This window comes from Octopus sinensis, linkage group LG18, assembly GCF_006345805.1.
Source record: "Octopus sinensis linkage group LG18, ASM634580v1, whole genome shotgun sequence".
Lineage (NCBI taxonomy): Eukaryota > Metazoa > Mollusca > Cephalopoda > Octopoda > Octopodidae > Octopus > Octopus sinensis.
The window spans coordinates 51,590,750-51,613,249 of NC_043014.1; the positions used below are offsets into that span (position 1 = coordinate 51,590,750).

Sequence of the window (22,500 nt, forward strand, 5' to 3'; positions counted from 1 at the left end):
TATACCATTGCGTTCCGCAGATCTGTCGATCAGAGAACCGCCGGTTTGCGCCTATCTTGAATCACGCAAACGACTTTCCTTCATCATTATGGCACGATAGACTATTGATACACAACTTTTTTATTCGCCTGTGTTTGTTACACACTATGATTACTTTTCTTTTTTTGGTGACGGGGGGGGGCAAAAATTACTAAATAATGTCTAGAGTAAATGGCGCCGGTGCACATTCGATTGTATATTAAAACAACTATGAACACACCCTCCATCCATAGACACATAGCTACATACAATATACATATATATACTAAATCTAAAAAAACGTTTATACATACCACATATATATATATATTATATATATATATATATATATATATAATATATATGTATGTATGTATATTGAATATTATATATATATATATATGTAGTATGTATATTGAATATATATATATTATGTATGTATGTATATTGATATATAATATATATAGATGTATGTATGTGTATATTGAATATATATATATATATGTATGTATGTATATTGAATATATATATATATATGTATGTATGTATATTGAATGATATATATATATATATGTATGTATGTATGATATTGAATATATATATATATATATGTATGTATATTGAATATCTATATATATATATATGTATGTATGTATATTGAATATATATTATATATCTGTATGTATGTTGTATTGAATATATATATATATATATGTATGTATGTATATTGAATATATCTATATAGATATGTTGTATGTATATTGAATATATATATATATATATGTATTCTGTGTATATTGAATATATATATATATGTATGTATGTATATTGAATATATATATATATTATGTATGTATGATATTGAATATATATCTATATATATATATAGTATGTATGTATGTATATTGAATATATATATATATATATGTATGTATATTGAATATATATATATATATCTGTATGTATGTATATGAATATATATATATATATGTATGTATGTATATTGAATATATATATATATATGTATGTATGTATGTATATTGAATATATATATATATATATGTATGTATATTGAATATATATATATATATATGTATGTATGTATATTGATATATATATATATATGTATGTATGTTATATTGAATATATATAATATATATGTATGTATGTATATTGAATATATATATATATATATGTATGTATGTATATTGAATATATATATATATATGTATGTATGTATATTGAATATATATATATATATATGTATGTATGTATATTGAATATATATATATATATATGTATGTATGTATGTATATTGAATATATATATATATATATGTATGTATATTGAATATATATATATATATATGTATGTATGTATATTGAATATATATATATATATATGTATGTATGTATATTGAATATATATATATATATATGTATGTATGTATATTGAATATATATATATATTGCACGCACATATTCGCACGAACTAGTGCACGTATACATTATGCCGTGTGTGTGTGTTGTGCTGCTAATAATTAATTAATGACGCTCTAGACATATTATGATGGATCATCCGATACGCGGGGTGTAATGTACAGAACAAATATATATTTTTGCTATCCCTGTGATCAGTAATGAAATAGACAGACAGGCACGGACATATGTAAACAAATGTATAGTTTTTTCTTGTTCAATCGCGCTGTGAGCAGAAATTGAAACCGATACATGTTTATATATCGGTTGGCAGATGTTCGATCACATTTTGTAGCAGTGAAATGAAACAATTATGTATCTTACGGTATAACGAAATGTATATACATATATATATATATACGCACTAATTTATCCTCGCCCAAACAAACCAGTACCAGTTATCAAGTGGTTTATGGGAAAAGAAAGTCAAGTAGGATGATGCACTCTCATAACCATATACTCACGCACACACATAAACATAGAGAAGCATACACGTGGTGGGCTTCTTTCTGTTTCCATCTACTAAATCAACTCACAAGGCTTTGGTCAACCTGAGGTTATAGTAGAAGACTCCCTGCCCAAGGTGCCACGCAGTGCGATTGAACTTGCAACCCTGCAATAAGCAAACTTATTACGCACCCACACATTGATTAACCACCTTTCTAATCTCTGGAGTAACCATTATAAACATAATCACTTGTATAGCAGGCAAATAAATCATACTTCAATAGGCAGAGTAACTGAAATTAGCCTATTGTATCGAACTCAGTTTCCCAATTGGATAATATGCTACGTAGATCGCGGTGGAATTCGAACTGACAAGGGAAACCGGACGTAATGCCACCTTACCATTGAGTCCAGTGTTAAAAGTTCAGCGTCACCACCGTTCCATTCGTGAAAAAGATATATATCAAAGATGGTAGTGGTAGTAGTAGTGGTACTTATAAAGGGCCGTAGTAGCGGTTGTAATAGTAGTGAAAGTGGAAGCATCATAAATATTCACCCACGATAAGTTTTATACCTTCGTGGTGTGTTTAAAGGCAGACATACACACCTGCCTATATACGTATATACTTATAAACTAACGCTCTCAAATTTCCGATGGCCCTCTCGGTTTTTCTTGCATTTAAATTGCTCTTTAAAACAAATGAGACAAATAGGAAACTAAAAAGGGAAATTTATTGTAAAGATAAATGATAAAAAAACTTTAAAAAACTGTATAAACAGCGAAAAGGATTCGAAAGAAAATAATCTCCATTTATTTTATTTTCTGTCTTATTTATTTGGGTATTTTTTTTTTTGTACTTTCAAGAAAATTCCCGGAGGAATTTTTCAATTTATATCATCTTTCAGCAACTCTCACTAAAAACCGACCCACATTCTTGGTTCCAAGCTGTCTTCTACCCACTATTTTATTTTTTACATTCACTGTGTGTCTACGCGCCAGTCATTTTTTTTTTTAACATGTGTATACGTGTGTCTGTCTGCGAGTATACAGGTTTTCTGTTGGTGTATATATATGTAAGCGTATATGTGTATATAGTTATATGCGCGTGTGTATATTTAGGTGTGCGTATATATATATGTTGGTACGTGTCTATTTGCGTGTGTCTTTGTTTGTGTGAGTGTGTGGGTATTTTTTCGGTTTCTTCTTCCTATATATCAGCAGTATTTATTCAAAGTTGTCAAGTTTTGGGAAGAAATGCCCGAAGCTTATCTAGGAAATGCCTTTTAGTGAAAGACTTTTATTTCCATTATCAAAATATCATATCAGCTAACTAAACAGACAACTAGTGAAGTAGGGACCATGCTGATATCTATCTATCTATCGTTCTATCTATCTTTCAATCTATCTATCTTTTTTTCTATCTCAACGTACCTGCCCGTCTCTCTTCCCCGATTCTTTGTTATATGTGTGTGTGTGTGTTTTGCCCCAGCAGAGCCTGGACTTACGGCTAAAACCAGTAATAGTATTAATATATTTGTACGTATATATTCCTTTACGCGTTACAGCCTAATGTTCGTCGTCATGTTATATACTATATATATATATTTATTTACATATATACATATCTTTCTATATGTATATATATATATATATATATATATCTTACTTTTTATTTATTTGGGTTTAATCCAGGGACTTAGGCCATGCTGGTGCTCTGCCTTTACTATACCTTGGGCTTTTCCCAGTATTGCCTCTGCTGAAGTAGCGAGTTTGTCTTTGCCGCTCGTCTTTGTGCCTCCTGCCACACTGTGGGATCATCCGGTTTGGGGGGTGAAAAAAAAAACTCTTTGGACATTTTTTGAAACCTTCCATGCCCACACTTCGCTGATCCCAGATGTTCTGTGGTAGGGCATCAAAAAATTGGTGTTCCTTGAATCCCAAGCTATTACAATACTGGGTTTTATATATATATATATATAATATATATATATATATATAATATATATATTTCTTTACTGCCCACAAGGGGCTAAACACAGACGGGACAAATAAGGACAGACGAACGGATTAAGTCGATTAATTTATCGACCCCGAAAGGATGAAAGGCAAAGTCGACCTCGGCGGAATTTGAACTCGGAACGTCACGACAGACGAAATACAGCTACGCATTTCGCCCAGCGTGCTAACGTTTCTGCCAGCTCGCCGCCTTTATAATGTGTATATATATAATATATATATATATATATATATATACACTGAAATACCCACAAGCGCACAAATATATATAAAACTTGATGAAATGTCATACCTAATTTTCGTATTGTATTTATGAAATAATATTTTAGAGTTTTGATTCAATCTCTAAAACAATGTCAGTGTATTTTCTCTGGTACAGCAGCACTACTTTACTGTAGAACATGTGTAAACTACATCTGAGTATCGCTCCTTTGTTTTAAATATACACTCAGGTTTCTTTGACGGCTGCCATTGAAGCTTTGGAAATTACCTTACCGATGTATTGTATCTAAACCAGGTGATTCTTGTGAGACCTTTGATCGAGATCGGATATAAATCTTTAAACAGATTCAAAAATGACAGTGTGACATAAAAAGAAAGAAAATACGTCAGAACTTTTCTAAGAATATCGAAAAGTTTCTTTATAATCACATTTTTGGGTAGGGTAGAAAATTCGAATATATTGTTTTCGAGCGAAGCTGTATTTATAAAGGAGTGAAAGATCTTGGAAAAGAGACGCATTTGAAAAAGAAAATTTAGGATGGAGTTCTCTGTAAAATGTTTATTTCCTTTGATGTTGGTGCGGACAGAATAAATCTTAAGTTAGATCTGATTGATTAGTAGAATATTTTTCAAAGAGAAGCCTTGAATCTTGTCAGAGGAAGGTCAAATGTGATCTTCACAAGACTTGGGTTATATGAAGTCCTCCCAAAACTTCTGCGTCAAAGACAGACGCCCATTCACCTCATTGTACAAACAGGCGCGCAAACATACACATACACACATTTGTCTACATACACATACACACATTTGTCTACATACACATACACACACAAAAATCACATACGCTCGTATATACTTAAAAAGCCTCGGCTGCAGAGAAATATTAGGAATGTAAACAAGCGTTTTCTATGCTTCATCAGAAGTATTCACCACAAAGTTTCCTCTTGAAAATCTCACGGAAGAATGTCTTCTAATTTTATATATTTTGTGTCCGTTTCCTTGCGCATCCCCTGTATGCACACACACACACACACACACACACATACACACTCACACACTCACACACACACACACTCACACACACTCACACACACTCACACTCACACACACTCACACAGACACACACACACTCACTCACTCACTCACTCACTCACTCACTCACTCACTCACTCACTCACTCACTCACTCTCTCTCTCTCTCTCACACACATACACACAACACACCCATAGATGTTACAGCGTCTGACAGAAAACTTTGCTGTGACATTTGTTTCGGTCCCGTTAACTTTGAACTCAGATTTCCTGCACTCCATGCACTTGCATTCCTTATTTAGGTTTCATTAGACAAAGTGCCTCCTCAGTGCTGGTGCATCTCTCTGTGCTCTCGAGATAATCCAGCATGAAATTGGAATTAGTTTAAGCGTGGATGGGCTGAATGGATTGTTATCTTTTCTCATGGGTATTTGAAACATGCAGGGATTATGCGATAGAATGGTAAATTTTACCCCATCTTCCTTCATTGCAGCTAGCTTTCGAAAATTGAATAGAGTTTGACTAATGTAGAGGAACAAATCTCTTTAGAATTACTGTTTGAACAAATACCAGGCATTTGTTAGAATATAATCTGAAATGAAAGCAGAGGGGAAAAGCTGAACATTAAATGCGGGATTAGGGTAACTACAGAAATTATAAAAAGGTCATTAGGGAAAATGAAGGGGTTTGAAAGGGTACAATGTATTAGCTTAGATACGGGTGTTTGACGGTTGAAACATCGCCTGTAGTTGAGAAATTTCGAAATGACTATGTTTATTGCGACAGTATACGCGAACAAAATGTTTAAGAAGGAATATCTATTTATATATTGAGTAAAATGAGTCAACAAAGCCAAGGCAGTGTGACATTTCTAGGGCATTTATAAAGACATGGGTTTCAGGAATATAAAGGATATCCCGTCATAAGAGACGATGTGAGGAAGTTAACAGAAGGAAATAGTAGTTCAGTATAAAATGTTATTTTGGAAAGGGGTACATATAGGAAATATAAAGGGATATATGCAAATAAAAATATGTTTGGAGTTACTGTTGCAGTTCCATTATCCAAGGAATGTGCTGTATAGAATGGGTAAAGAAGTTTCCTGTCCATGGCGTGTATTTTATTATAAATGTGTATATATATATATTTATACATATATATATATGGCGCTCAGGAATAGAAATAGAAAAAGTCTTTTAAGTTTCGAGCCTACGCTCTTCGACAGAAAGATACACAGAAAAGAAACAAGGAGAGAAATAAGGAGAGAAAAAAATGCGTGTAGGAGCTAACGATCTATCATGGCGTCCTGACTTCGGACATATACACTCTAATATCGAACAGTGAGAATGAGGGATCAGCACTGCATTGGTGGATAAATATTCTTTATTTGGGGGTTAACATGACTACCAACGTTTTCATATTAGGTGGGGCTCTCTTTAACAATTGGTACCCATTCTATCCCACTCCATATATATATATATATATATTATATATATATATATATATATATATTTATTTAATGTAGGATAAAATGGCAAGCATATTAAAAATACCTTTAAAGGTTAAAATTATAAACAACTTAGAAATAAACGAAAAAAATTTCTAATGTCAGATATGCCACATGTATCACTGACGAAGGGAGGGTTCTTACGAACTAAGCCTGAAATCGGTCCGATATGGTAATAATGGAATTTTTTAGAAATTTCTGACGGCTTTTTTCGAGTAGCGTGCGTATTGTGATATATTATATGGTAATGGACAACATTTTCGGCATTAGAAATGTTTTCCTTTGCCCTTATTTATAAGTTGTATATATATATATAACAGTTAAGTGCCTTAAAATGTCATTCCCCAGTAGTAGAACCTTGTGTTGATGGTTATTTTGTCAACAATTTTATGATTAATATTTTAATTTTACACACATTTGTGCCTTTATTTGAAATATCGAAAGGGTATATTAATAACCGTGAGCATGTGTACACACGCATAAAGAATCTATAAGTATACATGTAGCCTTGCGTTTTCACACAAAATGCAAAGTGTCTTCATACTCGGACATAGCCATCAAATAAATGTTAACAAACGCCATTTTTTTGCCTAACAGATTTAACCGAAACACAACTTTTATTGTCAGCGCTGACACTCTCTGCCATTAGTCAGTCAGTAAAGGAAAATCATAGAGCTTTGAATATAATGTAAAAACAAAGAAGAATTATGCATCGCTGGTCTGTATTCAAATACAGTGGATCTTTATATGCAGCAGGAAAAATAATGATTCCTTTTATAACAAGAAAAGCAAAATAAATGAAACATGAATTGAAATTATTTGTCAGATGGCATCAGAAAAAATACCAAACAACAAAGTAATCTGTGTGAGAGGTGGCAGCTGTTACAATCTCCTAAACATTTGGAACGAAAATTGAAACAAAAAATTTCAAATGCAACACGTTTAGATTTTCTTTATCCTCAGAAAATATGAATTAAAAAAAAAACAAGCCCAAAAATGGAGATTCTGTATTTGACAGGTGTTAAATCTCAACCGTCACCATACAAGAATATAATTTTAAAAATATGCATATTTATTTTAGTCATACCATTTTCCGGCGTGCTTTACATTTCTTCTTCTCATGTCGTTACAGCTTGACTTTTTTTCCTGTTTCTTTAAACCAAGAGCTTATGATTAAGTTCAAAAAAAAAAAGAAGCGCCGCAAAGAAAATGAAACAAAAAATATGAGAACATTATTGTATCGAGAAACCGCTTAGGTTTTCAGGGTTTTTCCCTAGCTTGCACATTCTATTATTGACATCACTCCTCATACTTCGCAGATCGACGTTCTACTGACTTAATAATGTAAATTTCTTCCATTTTCTCCTATGTTTAAAATGTCAGATTTATTTTTTCGGATTTTTTTTTATTATTATTAGCTTTATAGCTTGCTGGAAAAAAGCTGCAACACTTTAGAAGAGAATGTAAAATTACTATATTCTAAAATTTCTATTTTTTGAAATAAAATGTTCTTCTGCGATTGTTTCTCTTCTGTAAGGCGGTGAGCTGGGAGAATCGTCAGCACATTGGACAAATAGCTTAGCGGCAATTCTTCAGGCATTATTTTCCGAGATCAAATTCCACCGAGGTAGCCTTTACATTTTATCATTTCAGGATTGATAAAATAAGTAACACTCAAGCACTGGGCCTGTAATGGAAACGATTATTTCTCTTGTATCGGAGAGTAAGTGAGGAGAGAGAATGAAATGAAGAGAGTCAGAGAGAGTATGTGAAAGAGAGAGATCGTGGGAGAGAAAAATACAGATTAGTTTTGAAAGCGAGGCAACAGCACAGCGCATGGGAACAGTGTTGTGAGAACCGACAATAGATAACAGGATAGGAGGAGCCTACATTGCAGAACAAAGTAGAAATTTATATATATATATATATATGTATATATATATATATATATATATATGATGATAAATCTCAGAGCGAGTTATAAACAGTAGTAGCAACACATCGTGACGTATATTTGTCATTTGAATATGGCTAACCCCTAAGGGTGGATGCCACTATAGTTTGTAGCCCCAGGAGGACACCTCCTCCAGCTGGCTATAGACACACTTTCTGTGTCCTATCAGTATTTGCGAAGGGAAGCCATCCTTCCCGTCTGCAACTTATGATACACACGGATTCCAGTATCAGGGTATTGACCCGTCATCGGCGTGTGACAATCATAGTTGTCGATGAGAAGTCGGTTCCCTTCAAAAATACATACATATATATATAATTTAGAGGATTGAGCACTAAAAGTAGACAGCCTGTATGCTAGATATAGACGTCAAAATTGCCATTTTCCGCGGAGAGTGTTTTCAAGAAAAAATTCAGCAAAAGACAAAGGCGTTGGCAGGGACAACAACAGAAGAGTGGGCAACAGGTTGAGGCAGTTCAGTCGGTAGAGGTTTAAATTCACTACAGCATAATGCTTTCTACTATATTCACAAAGCCAGAAGTTTTGGGGGAGAGGCCTAGTCGACTAGATGGACCCTAAAGCTCAAATAGTACATATTTTATTGACTCAGAAAGGATGGAAGGCAAAGTCACAGCAGAAAACTGAGCCTATAATACAGTAGAGTAAGAAATGTCGCGAAGGATTTTGTCCGGCCGCTAAAGATTCTGTCCGTTCATTACGTCATAATGCAATACTCTGATTATCAAATACACAGACATAAAGACAAACATTAAAATATATCATAATGGGCCTCAGCGCCATGTCATAGGGTAGTCTAACCGAGGTTTTTTCACGAGAGACTCAAGGTGCCCTGTCGTTACACCAAATCCTGTAACTCGCAATTGCGCAAAACACTTTTTAACCAGTGAAAAATATCTACGGGAAGTCGCTTAAAATATCAACGTCTCATTATTTTCTTACGCTGCTTGTACATTATCATTTCTCGAGTGAACGACAAATGTAAAAGTACTTCCTGTTTATGTTTCATCACAAAAATAATGTATGTATATATAATAATTATATACAATGCAGGGCGTTAGCTTATCTAGTTAAATCAATGCAATTATAACAAAAGCTCTATGGTGTGGTAACTTTTCAAAATATTGGCAATTATTTACGTCTCTAATTCAAACTTAAAGTTATGATACAGTAAGATGCGAGATGACGAATGGTTTGTAATCCTTGTGAGGAAATGGTCGTGATATCTCCTTCAGATCTTGTTCTACCGATTGTGGGAGAAATACGCTCAGAAAAATTAGCAAATCTCGAATCTTTATCTTTTATCTCTCACTGGCGTGGTCACTCATTTTGTCCGGCATGCTAACGACTCTTCATAATAATAATAATAATAATAATAATAATAATTACCATTATTATCTTCCACTCTTCTTCCTCCTTTCCTTTCTCTTCGAATTATTAATGTATATCGCTTGATATTTAAAACAAACAAATGCACTAGATTATTCGCCAACTCTCAGCAAGAACGTTCTGTGAAGAGTCGGGATTGGAGGTCATCAAAAATTAGGACGCACGATTTATTGACTCATACGAGTTGAGGACTAAAATAAACAGAAATTAAAATAAACATTATTGCCGGGACATCTACAATCGGTTCATGTATCTGGGTTTCAAAGTGCAAATTATCTTTGAATAGAAATCTCATTATCATTAACCCACAAACCGACCAATGTTTAGGAAAGTGAAAAAACAGAGACCCGAGAAGAATGTTATTTCAAGTGTCTGTACACTAAATATATACAGACACGTACACACATACATATGCCCCGTGCAGGCATGTATATTTATAAACTATACGGATGCATGTATATTTATATATGTCTAAACGGAGAAATGTAGTGAGAGAGGTTGTTGAGTAACAGCTTCAAGAGATATATCCGTGCACTTGCACGCACTTACGGCCAAATATATACGTGTGGATATGCGCACAAACACGCAGACGCACAGAAACATATGATCGGGTAAATGCAAAACAAGGAGGAAGAAATAGCACTCAAGTACCAAAGGCAGAGTAATATACTGTCATTAAAATATTGAATAATCTTCACAATATTTTACTCAGTGCTTCACGTGAACGTTTATCAGATAATTGTAATAACGTGGATTAATTAAGTTATGTAATTAAATTAATAATTTAATTTTCTCTTTTATCACAACAGTCGGGTGAACGATCACGTGGAACTCTAACTCCTTCAGTAAAATAGGATATATATATGTATATATATATGGTAAGAAACTTGCTTTCCAACCACATGGTTCCAGGTTCAGTCTCACTCTGTGGCACGTTGAGCTAGTGTCTTCTAATATAACCTCGAGCCGACTAAGGTCTTGTGAGTAGATTTGGACGACGGAAACTGAAAGAAGACCTTCGTCTATGTATGTACGTGTGTATTTGTGTGTCTGTGTTTGTCCCCACACCATCACTTGACAACACATGTTGGTGTGTTGCGGTCCCCGTAAGGGAGCGGTTCGGCAAACGATGCCGAGAGCATAAGTACTTGGCTTACAAAGAATAAGTTTTGGGGTCGACCTGTTCGACTAAAGGCGGTGATCGAGCATGGCCGCAATCAAATGACTGAAACAAATAAAAGCATAAAGTAATATACATACAGGCCGTTGCCAAAGTAGGGTTACAGTATCACTTGAATGTTATGACACTTAATTCATTAAAATTTTAAAAACATTAAATTAGTTAGCCTCATTTTTTATATTTTCAGTGTCATTAATCATAATAATACATTTTTGATGTGGAGGCACAATGGCCCAGTGGTTAGGGCAGTGGACTCGCGGTCATAGAATCGCGGTTTCGATTCCCAGACCGGGCGTTGTGAGTGTTTATTGAGCGAAAACACCTAAAAGCTTCACGAAGCTCCGGCAGGGGATGGTGGTGATCCCTGCTGTACTCTTTCACCACAACTTTCTCTCACTCTTACTTCCTGTTTCTGTTGTACCTGTATTTCAAGGGGCCGGCCTTGTCACACTCTGTGTCACGCTGAATATCCTCGAGAACTACGTTAAGGGTGCACGTGTCTGTGGAGTGCTCAGCCACTTACACGTTAATTTCACGAGCATACTGTTCCATTGATTCGGATCAACCGGAACCCTCATCGTCGTAACCGACGGAGTGCTTCCACAATAATACATTTTTGATAACTATAACTTTTATCGTAGAGTTTACTTTTTTAATGAAATTAAATCAGCGCGTTTCAGAAGAGAAAATTTAGGTTGATGCTGACAATCGGTGCTGAGGTGTCAGGTGGTATCTTCAAGGTACAACGCGTGTAGGCGACATATATGTTACGTAGGTGTGATTTGAGGGAAATTTGGCTGTTAGTTCAAGTAAGCAAATACACAACGAAGAATTTTTTTTTTCTTATAAGCATTATTCGGCATCAGATATTTATGCAAAATGTATACCAATTAAGCGGCGATTTCCCAGCTCTGAGAGTTTCTGTATTAATCTTCTGTACTGAATCTGAGATTTACTTTCGGCAAATATATATTTAATAGAATGCGTCAAACATTTACGATTACACCCGCACGACAATATATTTCATGCTAGCTTGTTACTCTGAAAATCGTGATAATGTATTAAGGACATCCACGAAGCTGTGGAAGCAGCTGCAGTGGATAGGAATAACTTGTTTATCCTTGTATTACAGGCCTACAAGAATTTTGTACCTCGTTGATATTTTTTTTATTTATCCGTTATTGTGTTTCCGTATGTACGTGTAACAGAATGTATACATACAGCCACCCCCACATATCTGTCTGTCTGTCTGTCTCTCTCTCTTCTTTACATTATTTACATTCGGCGGATATTTGTCCTCATCTTGTTTGTTGTTAACACACCTTTTCGGTTGATATACCCTCCAGCCTTCTTCAGGTGTCTCGGGGAAATTTCAAGCCTGTGTTCTCATTCCTAAGGTATTCTTCGATGTTATTATAATAATAATAATTATTATTGTTCAGGTCATTACTTGGAATCAAATTCGGAATCTTAGGGTTCCAAATTTCCTCAAGACACCTGATGAAACCTGGAGGGTATATCAGCCGAAACGTTGTGTTAACAACAAGGTGAGGACAAATATCCGTCGAATGTAAATAAAGTAACTAACGTACATAATTCTTCATCTCTTAAAAATAATACTGTGTCTCTCTCTCTCTCTGTCTGTTGATATATATGTTTGACTCCATAGTCTCTCGAGTTCCAGAAGTACGATTCTGCAATTTATTGCTGACCAACTCACCGAATTGTTTTGTTTATAGTGGCCAAAGGTGTAGGCTATACGTTAACTCATTGCTTCCATCATATTAACACTGCCTCTACAGAAGCATGGTGTGCTACACTCGAGATTTCAGAGGGAGCACAGTGCAGCTAGCTTAAAATGAAATGTTTTGCCAAAAGCATACGCACTACCAGGTCTCCGAACTGAAACCACGATCTCCCGATCTTAATACACAGTCCCTACTATATAAACAGCCCCTACTATATAAACACACACACACACCACGTTTTAATAGCGTTACTCCATTATTGTTGCATTGTTGCAGCTCTCGAACTAAAACCGGTTAAGGCATTATATATATATATATATATATATACACGCACACGAGTGTGTGTGTGTTTGTATGTTGTGTGTATATCCCTGGACATACACATGTTAACAACAACGAATGATATTTTCGATAAGCTTTTTTTTTCTTTTCTTTTTTTTTTGGTAATTTTAATCTCAAAATGGACAAGGTTTGCTACTTTGATTAACCAGCATATTTTAATTAATTTTGCAAATTTTCCTTCGTTCTTTTGTTACGTAATGCTTTGATGTCAGATGAAGAAGGAATTGTGTGGTGTAGTATAAAAAGAACAGAACAGAAAACAAGGAGGTATTGGAAGAATAAAGCGAATGAAACGAGTGGGACAGTGCAACGAAAATGAGCGGAGAATGTGAATGGATGCTGGAAAGTACATTATCCGTTTGCTTTATATAGATTTTAATTTGTCAAGAAATTATGATTTCATGTAGAGAGAAAGAGAGGGAGCGGGGAGTGAGATAGTGAGAAATTGGTGAATTGGGAGAGATCAATCGAAAGAAGTAAATAGGGAGATAGGGAAGGAAAGAGATGTGGATGATTAGTAAAGTGTCTCGTATCAGATATGAAGGGATTTGAATTAAGGACAGAAAGAAAATTTGATGGATTGAGAGAGATCAATGAAAACACAATGAGGGAGAAAGACAGACAGGGAGTTAGATGAGCGAGAGAAAGAAGATGTATGAGTGATGGAAGTTAAATCTGCACTAAGACTGATGAGAAAACACGAAAAGGGGAGGATAATGAATAATAGCTAATGAATAATAGCGGCTTGTATACAGATTGAACTGGAAACTGCATATAAAAGTTTCCATGTCTAAAATCACACATAAATATTATATGTGCATTGTGTATGTACTGGGCTTTCAAATTAAGCTTCGGCTCTGTTTCCCACCAAGCAAAACGTTAAGGTCCATTAGTACTGAGCTTCTGTATAAATTCCACTTTACTGTCAGTAAATGCTTACGTTTCTTCCACTCAAATGTCCTTTAAAATAATAACGTAATATATATATATATATATATGTGACCTCGTGAGTACCGCTGGCGATTTTTTTCCCTCTGTCTTCCCTTCTCTGGATCTTTCCTTCTCCTATGTTTCTGACGAAGAGCTCCGCTCGAAACGTTAAACCCTCCTTCTTCCCTTCTTTCCTGAGCGTCCAATAATACTTTATTTGTTCCACGTCCTCCCGCTGTTGTGTTTTTTTATGTTTTCTTGTTTGGATTAACTCTATATATATATACAAGCAGTATCGCCCGGCGTTGCTCGTGTTTGTTTCGACCCTTTAGAATTGGAATTTTCGAAAAGTAAAAGATTTGCATTATGTAGCTTGTGTATACTCTTTAAGTGAACATTTTTCTGGTTGAAATACACCAAAAACTGGCGACACAGCAGTCAACAAATCGTAAAAAATAGGGATTTTCACAGAAATATTTTTTGGTGTTAACATGGTCCGATTTGAATTTTTTCTTCTACGGGACTGAACCCGGAACTATCTGGTTGGGAAGCAAGTTTCTTACCACACACCCACAATTATTCGAGCGAACCACTTTAATATTGGCAATGTTGACACTCGATTCCATTTTATCCATTTTGGATGTGAATTAAAAATATATATATATGTGTGTGCGTGTGTTTCTCACAAGTCACATGTCTCACTACTATGGAAATCAATGCACACATGGTCATTGTCATTATGTTTGTGTGTATACATGTAATTACGTTCATAGGTACTTATATATGTCTGTGTGTATATGTATGTATGCGTGGGCGTGCGTGTATACGTGTGGGTGTGCATTATACGTTTCAGGAAGTGAAGTAAATGTAATCTCGAAGTTTCTATTGGCTAAACTTCTCTCAAGGATGCCAGGCCAAAACCTCGAAGCCACTGTATATCATTGTCTGGGAAAATTGCACAGTTTCAAGTGAAATTATTTGTAATTTCACTTGACACACATACCCAAACACACAAGCGCACACATACACACATATATATGTATGTATAAATTACATTGCTGTGGGTTACAAAAGGAGTGGTAAACAGACTTAGAATGGGGAAGTGGGATATATTTGAGAAATAGGAGACTTAGATTTAGATTTGCAAAGATAAGGTGAATGTAATGAGAAGGAAATATAAATATAGATTTTATGTGAGGAACTAGAAGTGAAACACAAAAGATATCAACACGACGTAACAATTAGATAGATAGAGCGAGATAGATAGATAGATAGATAGATAGATAGATAGATAGATAGAAAGAGCGAGATAGAGAGAGATGTATAAAGCAGACAGATTTATGTGGTGAGAGTAGGTGAACCGAAAGCAGACTAAAACCAAGGAAATAATATGGTTTGTTACAAACGTAAAAGAATCTAAAGTAACGGTTGGAAATCGGGAGAAAAGACAAAGATTTGAGGAAATACAATTAGAGATTGTTAGAATAAAAGGCATGTGTGTAATGAATGTCTCTAGAGACTGAATTAAATTTGGATAGAATTCCTCAAAGAAGGAAGCAGAGAGAAAGAGGGTAGAAAGAGGGGTGTTTCAGAGAACGACGGCAAATGAGAGAATAATTGGTTGTATGGGAAGTAGTTCTTAATTATATATTCGTTATAATTATTTCAGATATGCTAGAAATTTATAAATTTATACCGATAAGTAAAAAGATTAAGACAAAAGGGACAATGGTGTAATTGGTGTATCATAATGAGCGAGCTGCTATCGCTTCTCTGAATGAAGGAAATAATGTACGAAGAAGCTTAATGAATGAACGACTATTTCACACTATAAGCAACCACCCCAGCTATATATAATATATATATATATATAATATATATATTCATAGATATACAGACAGATGTGCGTGTGTGGGAATAGATATGTTTATATATATCTGTACGCATATATCTGAATATGCATGTATGTCTGCGTATGTATGTATATATGTGTATATATATATACGTAAATATTTGCACGTATATATATATAGTATGTGTGTGTTATTCTAAGACGATTTTGTTGTCTCCTGGTCTATTCTTTCTGTGGAAGAGCTTGTGCTCGAAACATAAAATGCATTTCTATCTATTTTGAATAAGTGTAAAAGTTATAGTTTCTTGGCCTGTTCGATATTTTTCTCCCATGTATGTATGTATGTATGTATGTATGTATGTATGTATGTATGTATGTATGTATGTATGTATGTATGTATGTATCTATGCATGCATGCATGCATGCATGCATGCATGCATGTATGATTTTCTGTCCAAACGCGTGGTTGTTCCAATGGAAGTGGGAAGCCCCTCTGAAGTTGTCACAGCGTATCACCAGGGGAGGGAATCTCTGATAGAAAACCTGTGACACTGACAATATTCAATGATGCAGACTAGTCCTTCTTTCAGAGTTTATGTTGTCCATGATCAGAAAGTGCGATTGTGTTTGTGCAAATCTTTCCCCCACATAAAAAAAACCAACGGTCACAGGCATCGCTTGAAATAGAAAAGGAAGACCTATTGTGAAAATGGCTGGTCGTAGCCTTCACATGTCTGGGACTTTCGATGAAGCGATGGCAATACTCAAACACTAGTTTTCAGCCATCACCTATTGGATGTATGGATGGATGGATGTATGCATGGATGGATGGATGGATGTGAGAAGTAAATACTGTTAATAAAAGGATGAATGAAGGAGCGAACGAATATATTTCATGGTGATCAACATGTATTAGTTTCTAATGGTAACGCAAACACTAAATCAAAATAAAAGTAAGGAATAGTGGAATGAACGAATGAATTAGCGAACGAATAGAAGCTTTCTTTTTTTTTTTTTTTCGGAATAATGAATGTAATTCCTTTCCTACTGAAAAACGAAGAAGAAAATATAACAAACAAACGTGCAAGCAGGAACCCAAAATTAATTATAATAGTGGCAATAATGATGGCGATGATGATGATGACAATACTAATAATAATAATACTAATAATAATGATAATAATAATAATAATGACAATTATAATTATAGTTTCTGATATAATAATGATACAAATATCAGAATAATAATAATAGTAGTAGTAGTAATAATAAGGATAATAACGATAATGATTTCTGAATTAATAATAACAATAACATCCATATCGCTAATAATGATAACAGTTGCTACCGATTTAATGATAATAATGATGATGATGATGTTAATGATAATAATGATTGTTTCTGATGTGAGGATGATGATGATGATGGTGACAAATATAATAGAAAGAAGGAAAATAAATAGTAAATAAAGGGCCAAGTTGTTTTTTGTGTGTGTGTTTGTGTGTGTGTTTTTAAAGTGAATGTATTCGTTTAATTATGAATTCATGTTTCCATGAAAGGAGTACATCTAACGTGAAGGAAAAAAGAAACAGAAGCATTCGACTATGAAGAATTCACAATGCAACGATTTTAAAAACGGTATCTTGAAATAACATGAAGAATGAAAAAGGTGACATCAAGAATATCGTCATCATCAGTATCATCATCATCATCACAATCTTTAACTACGACGGCACAAACTGCAACAACAACGACAACAACAGCAACCACAGAGCAGCAACAATGAAGGATTTTTCGACAATAATAGCCAGAAACGACGCAAGATTTAACATCAGCAACTATAACGACAATCTAATCTATAATATCAATAAAAATAACAATCACAATTTAATGAAAAACTAAAAAAAAATAAGAAAACAAGGGTAAAGGAGAACAAAAAAATATTAAGGACAAATTTATGAAAAAATTTTTTAATTCAAATGTTTATCTTAAATGGATGGTGGTGTTGGTGGGGTTGATATTGTGGTGGGTGGGAGTGTAGGTGAGAACGGCGCTCGACCTATGCAATTGGTTGACTAATGCACTGCAGTGGTGATAATATCGGAGATGGTAGTGATGTCGTATAGGTGGTGGTGGTGGTGGTGGTACTGGAATGGTTAATAGGGAAGTCGGAGACGTGGCAGAAACGTTAGCGCGTCGGGCGAAATACTTAGCGGTATTTCGTGTGTCGTTACGTTCTGAGTTCAAATTCCGCGGAGGTCGACTTTGCCTTTCATCCTTTCGGGGTCTATAAATTAAGTACCAATTGCGCACTGGGGTCGATGTATTCGACGTAATTCGTTGTCTTTCCTTGTTTGTCCCTTCTCCTTGTGGGTAGTAAAGAAATAGTTATTTCGTCTGTCGTTACGTTCTGAGTTCAAATTCCGCGGAGGTCGACTCTGCCTTTCATCCTTTCAGGGTCGATAAATAAGTACCAGTTACGCACTGGGATCGATATAATCGACTTAATCAGTTTGTCTGTCCTTGTTTGTCCCCTTCTATGTTTAGCCCCTTGTGGGTAGTAAAGAAATAGGATATCTTAGTTGTAGTCTTACTGGAGGTCTTCTTCGTGATACTGGTAGTGGTGGTGGTGGAGGCAAGAGTAATAGCGGTGGTGGCGGTGAGAGTAATATTGATTGTTTCTGATGCTACAAGTTGTGATATTTGTGTTGCTAATGTTGATGATAAACAGTTTAGGCGTAGTGGTAGTGGAAACGGACGTCGGTTGGTGGTGGTGCTGGCGTTGATATTGTGCGCGAAGTTGGAAAACCATCTGCGTTGCTGGTAGAGGTGTTGGTATTCTTAGTGGTGGTGGTGACGGCGGTGTCTCTAACGATAGTGGAGGTGGTGGAGGTGGAGGTGGTGGTGGTGGAGGTGGAGATGGTGGTGGTGTATGTATTATATGTGTGAGAGATGGAAGAATGATGAGTGTGGTGGCACCGACGGCAGCAGTAGGAGAGTCGGTGATAGCGATAGTGATGATGGTTATGCTGATGGTCTCGGTAATGGTAGTGGACAGTGGGGGGGGGTGTTAAAAGGGCTCGTCACGTGACGGGCAATGATGAGCAGGCTACTGGTGGTGATGCTGAAAGTGGTGGCAAAGGTATAGGTAGTAGCGTTGATGTATGTAGTGGTATTGGTGCTGCTATTGATAGTGGTGGTCATGTTGACGATAATCTTGTCTTAATTGTAATGCGGTTGTTGTTGTTGTTGATGATGATGGTGGTGGTGATGGGGTGTGACGGATGGTGGTAATGATGATGTTTATGGAACGCTAGGTGGTGAGTGGGCGGAGGATATTTCTGCAAAACAAAAAAAACCCCAAAAAACAAATCTTTATATCGCTTTATCTTTAAGAAAACAAGGTTTTAGGAAAACACTTTAGAAAACAAAACATTATTGAATGGTGCGGAAGCGGGGGTGGTGGCGCGGGTGGTGGTGGGGGAAGAGATTGAATGCACAGGAGGTAATCGTGATTGATGGTGATAATGATGTTCGTGTCGATAATGAGGATGGCAATGAGGATGATAATAAGGTGGAAGACGAAAAACTAGAAGAGAAATGTTAGAGATGATGATGATGATGATGATGATGAAGATAAAAGTGTTGGTGGTTGCAATGGTGGGGATTATTACAATGGCGAGGTTGAGGGAGATGACTGAGACGAATGTTGATGACAGTGATGATGATGATGATGATGATGATGTGAGAATGTTGACGGTGCCGAAAGTATTAAAAACAATAATAATAATCATCTACAATAGAATTCTGCTTATCGATTAGCGCCTACTTATGTTTATTTGTTCGAATGTTACGTTTTCGGATCTAACCTATATTCCAAAAAACGGGAACTCTGACGGCGATGATCCACAATATTCAAAACAACCAACAAGAATAATATAAGAGGAGGAGGTGCAATGGCACAGTGGTTAGGTCAGCGGACTCGCGGTCGTAGGATCGCGGTTTCGATTCCCAGACCGGGCGTTGTGAGTGTTTATTGAGCGAAAACACCTAAAAGCTCCACGATGCTCCGACAGGGATGGTGGTGATCCCTGCTGTACTCTTTCACCACAACTTTCTCTCACTCTTACTTCCTGTTTCTGTTGTACCTGTATTTCAAAGGGCCGGCCTTGTCACTCTCTGTGTCACGCTGAATATCCCCGAGAACTACGTTAAGGGTACACGTGTCTGTGGAGTGCTCAGCCACTTACACGTTAATTTCACGAGCAGGCTGTACCGTTGATCGGATCAACCGGAACCCTCGTCGTCGTAATCGACGGAATGCTTCCAAAAAATAAGAGGAAATGGTCCAATAACCGTGGAACGAAGTCAGTGTATTCTATAGAGGTTCGGTTCCACATTCTGATGGCGTTACCCAACACGGTCGTCACCTGTCTAATAAGTTATACGCTTCCCTTTTCAAAAGGACAAAATAATCGATCTTCGTAGCATTTTGCTTACATCGACAAATCACCTCCACCAACATACACACACATAAACGTTCACCAATGGACGTATACCTACAAACACACACACACACACACACACACACATATATATATATATATGACACTGATGGCTTGATTGCTATAAACACACATTTCTTTATCGTGTGTATTAACAACAATATGCAAATGCGCATTTCATAAGCAGTGACACAAAGAAGTAACTTGATTCATGATTGTGCTTACGTACGTAAAAAAAAAAGCATGTGTTTGGTGGCGTCACGTTGCATTGCAATGTATATATATATATACATATACGTGTGTGTGTATCATGTTTATATACATATATTCATGTGTATGTTAAGTATGTATGATATACAATATAATACAATAGAGCAGTATAACATACCCTCGAAATTCAAGGTTCACTGCTATCTTAATCGTGATTTATGAATGATGTTTATACGATAGCATGAGAACAAGCCAAAATGTACTTTCACTTTTACATTCACTTATGAGGAGATATAAGAAGACTCAAATAAATCTAAGATAGAAAAACGCATTACTTGATACTTTAACACTGTCCAATGAACTGTATTGCACAGCACGCCTTTTGTATTAAAGATCTGGAGATTATGCATACATTTAGTAATATAGGGCATATTTGACATTTGATATCTATCTATCTATCTATCTATCTATCTATCTATCTATCTATCTATCTATCTATCTATATATCTACCTATATATATATATATATATATATATATAATATATATATATATATATATATGTTTGCATGTGTGGGAATACGTATGTGTATATATTATATTTCTATCATATGTGTAAGTATACTTGCATGCATGGATGTATCTGCATGAATGTACGTGTTTGTATGCGCTTGTAGATTTTATTGTATGTGTGTAATGCCAATTCAATGCCACATGAGAGAAAGAAGAAAAACCGCCTGTGACTTCTCAGCTATCAACTCTATCTAAAGTGCATTTTCCTGTCGACATTTCAGTTCAGAAGTTCAGATCTCATACGTTATGTGTAGGAAGATATAGAAAGATATAAAATGTTTATATTCATCTAAGTGTATATAGGTTGGGGTTTTCTGCATGAATGCTTAAGATATTGATATGAATTAGAATAAGAAACCAGATTTTAAAGTATTCCTCTCAGTTTTATGAGAGGCACCTTGAAATGGTAAACTTAAATGCTGTGAGTAGTGTTCTTCAGCTTTGGAGCCTTTTGATTTATATCGTTGCGTGCACTGGTTTCTATACAAGGATCCACTTAATGATATACACTCATGCAAACGCACACACACATATATGTGTCAATGAATGTATTCGAAGTTATATATATGTGTATGAATGCATGTATATATATATATTATATATATATATATATATATATGTATGTATGTTGGAGTCATAATAATTACATACACACACACACATACATACATATATATATATATATATATATATATATATATATATGGAATTATGCATTCGAAGAATACACATGTATGAATCCATATATGTGTGTGTGTATGTGTGTGTGTTGCAGTCATAATAATTATAAACTTCGAGTGAGCTTAAAATCATTTTACTTATTTGTAAAGGTGAAAGTCCAAGTAGACAAATCTATAAATAACAGCATGTAAATAGATATTGGAGTATGTACCCTCTGTAGTTAGAAAAAAAAACTCTAGATAGATCGATAAAAAGATAGAAAGGTGCGCAAATCAGAAGGGGAATATGAAACAAGGGAAGTTGAAGGGGACTTAAGACGTTCGATCGATAGAGAATGAGCTAATGGTAGAGGGAGATCATAGGAAGTATTTTAAACATAAACCATGGGATAAGCTTCGG

At 35.2% G+C, this 22,500-nt stretch overlaps 1 protein-coding gene and 1 long non-coding RNA gene across 2 annotated transcripts in view; both read left to right on the forward strand.

Annotated features, from left to right (window-relative positions):
- Positions 1-22,418, forward strand: part of LOC118767060 — a 23,920-nt gene extending 1,502 nt beyond the window's left edge. Inside the window, exons 2-3 of the long non-coding RNA XR_005002954.1 lie at positions 7,227-7,232; positions 22,408-22,418. This is a non-coding gene — a long non-coding RNA (uncharacterized LOC118767060). The remainder of the gene's footprint in view (positions 1-7,226; positions 7,233-22,407) is intronic.
- The window catches only part of LOC115221274 (neural cell adhesion molecule 1-like), an 832,228-nt gene that overhangs the window by 219,439 nt on the left and 590,289 nt on the right, over positions 1-22,500 (forward strand). The gene's annotated exons all lie outside the window — the stretch shown is intronic.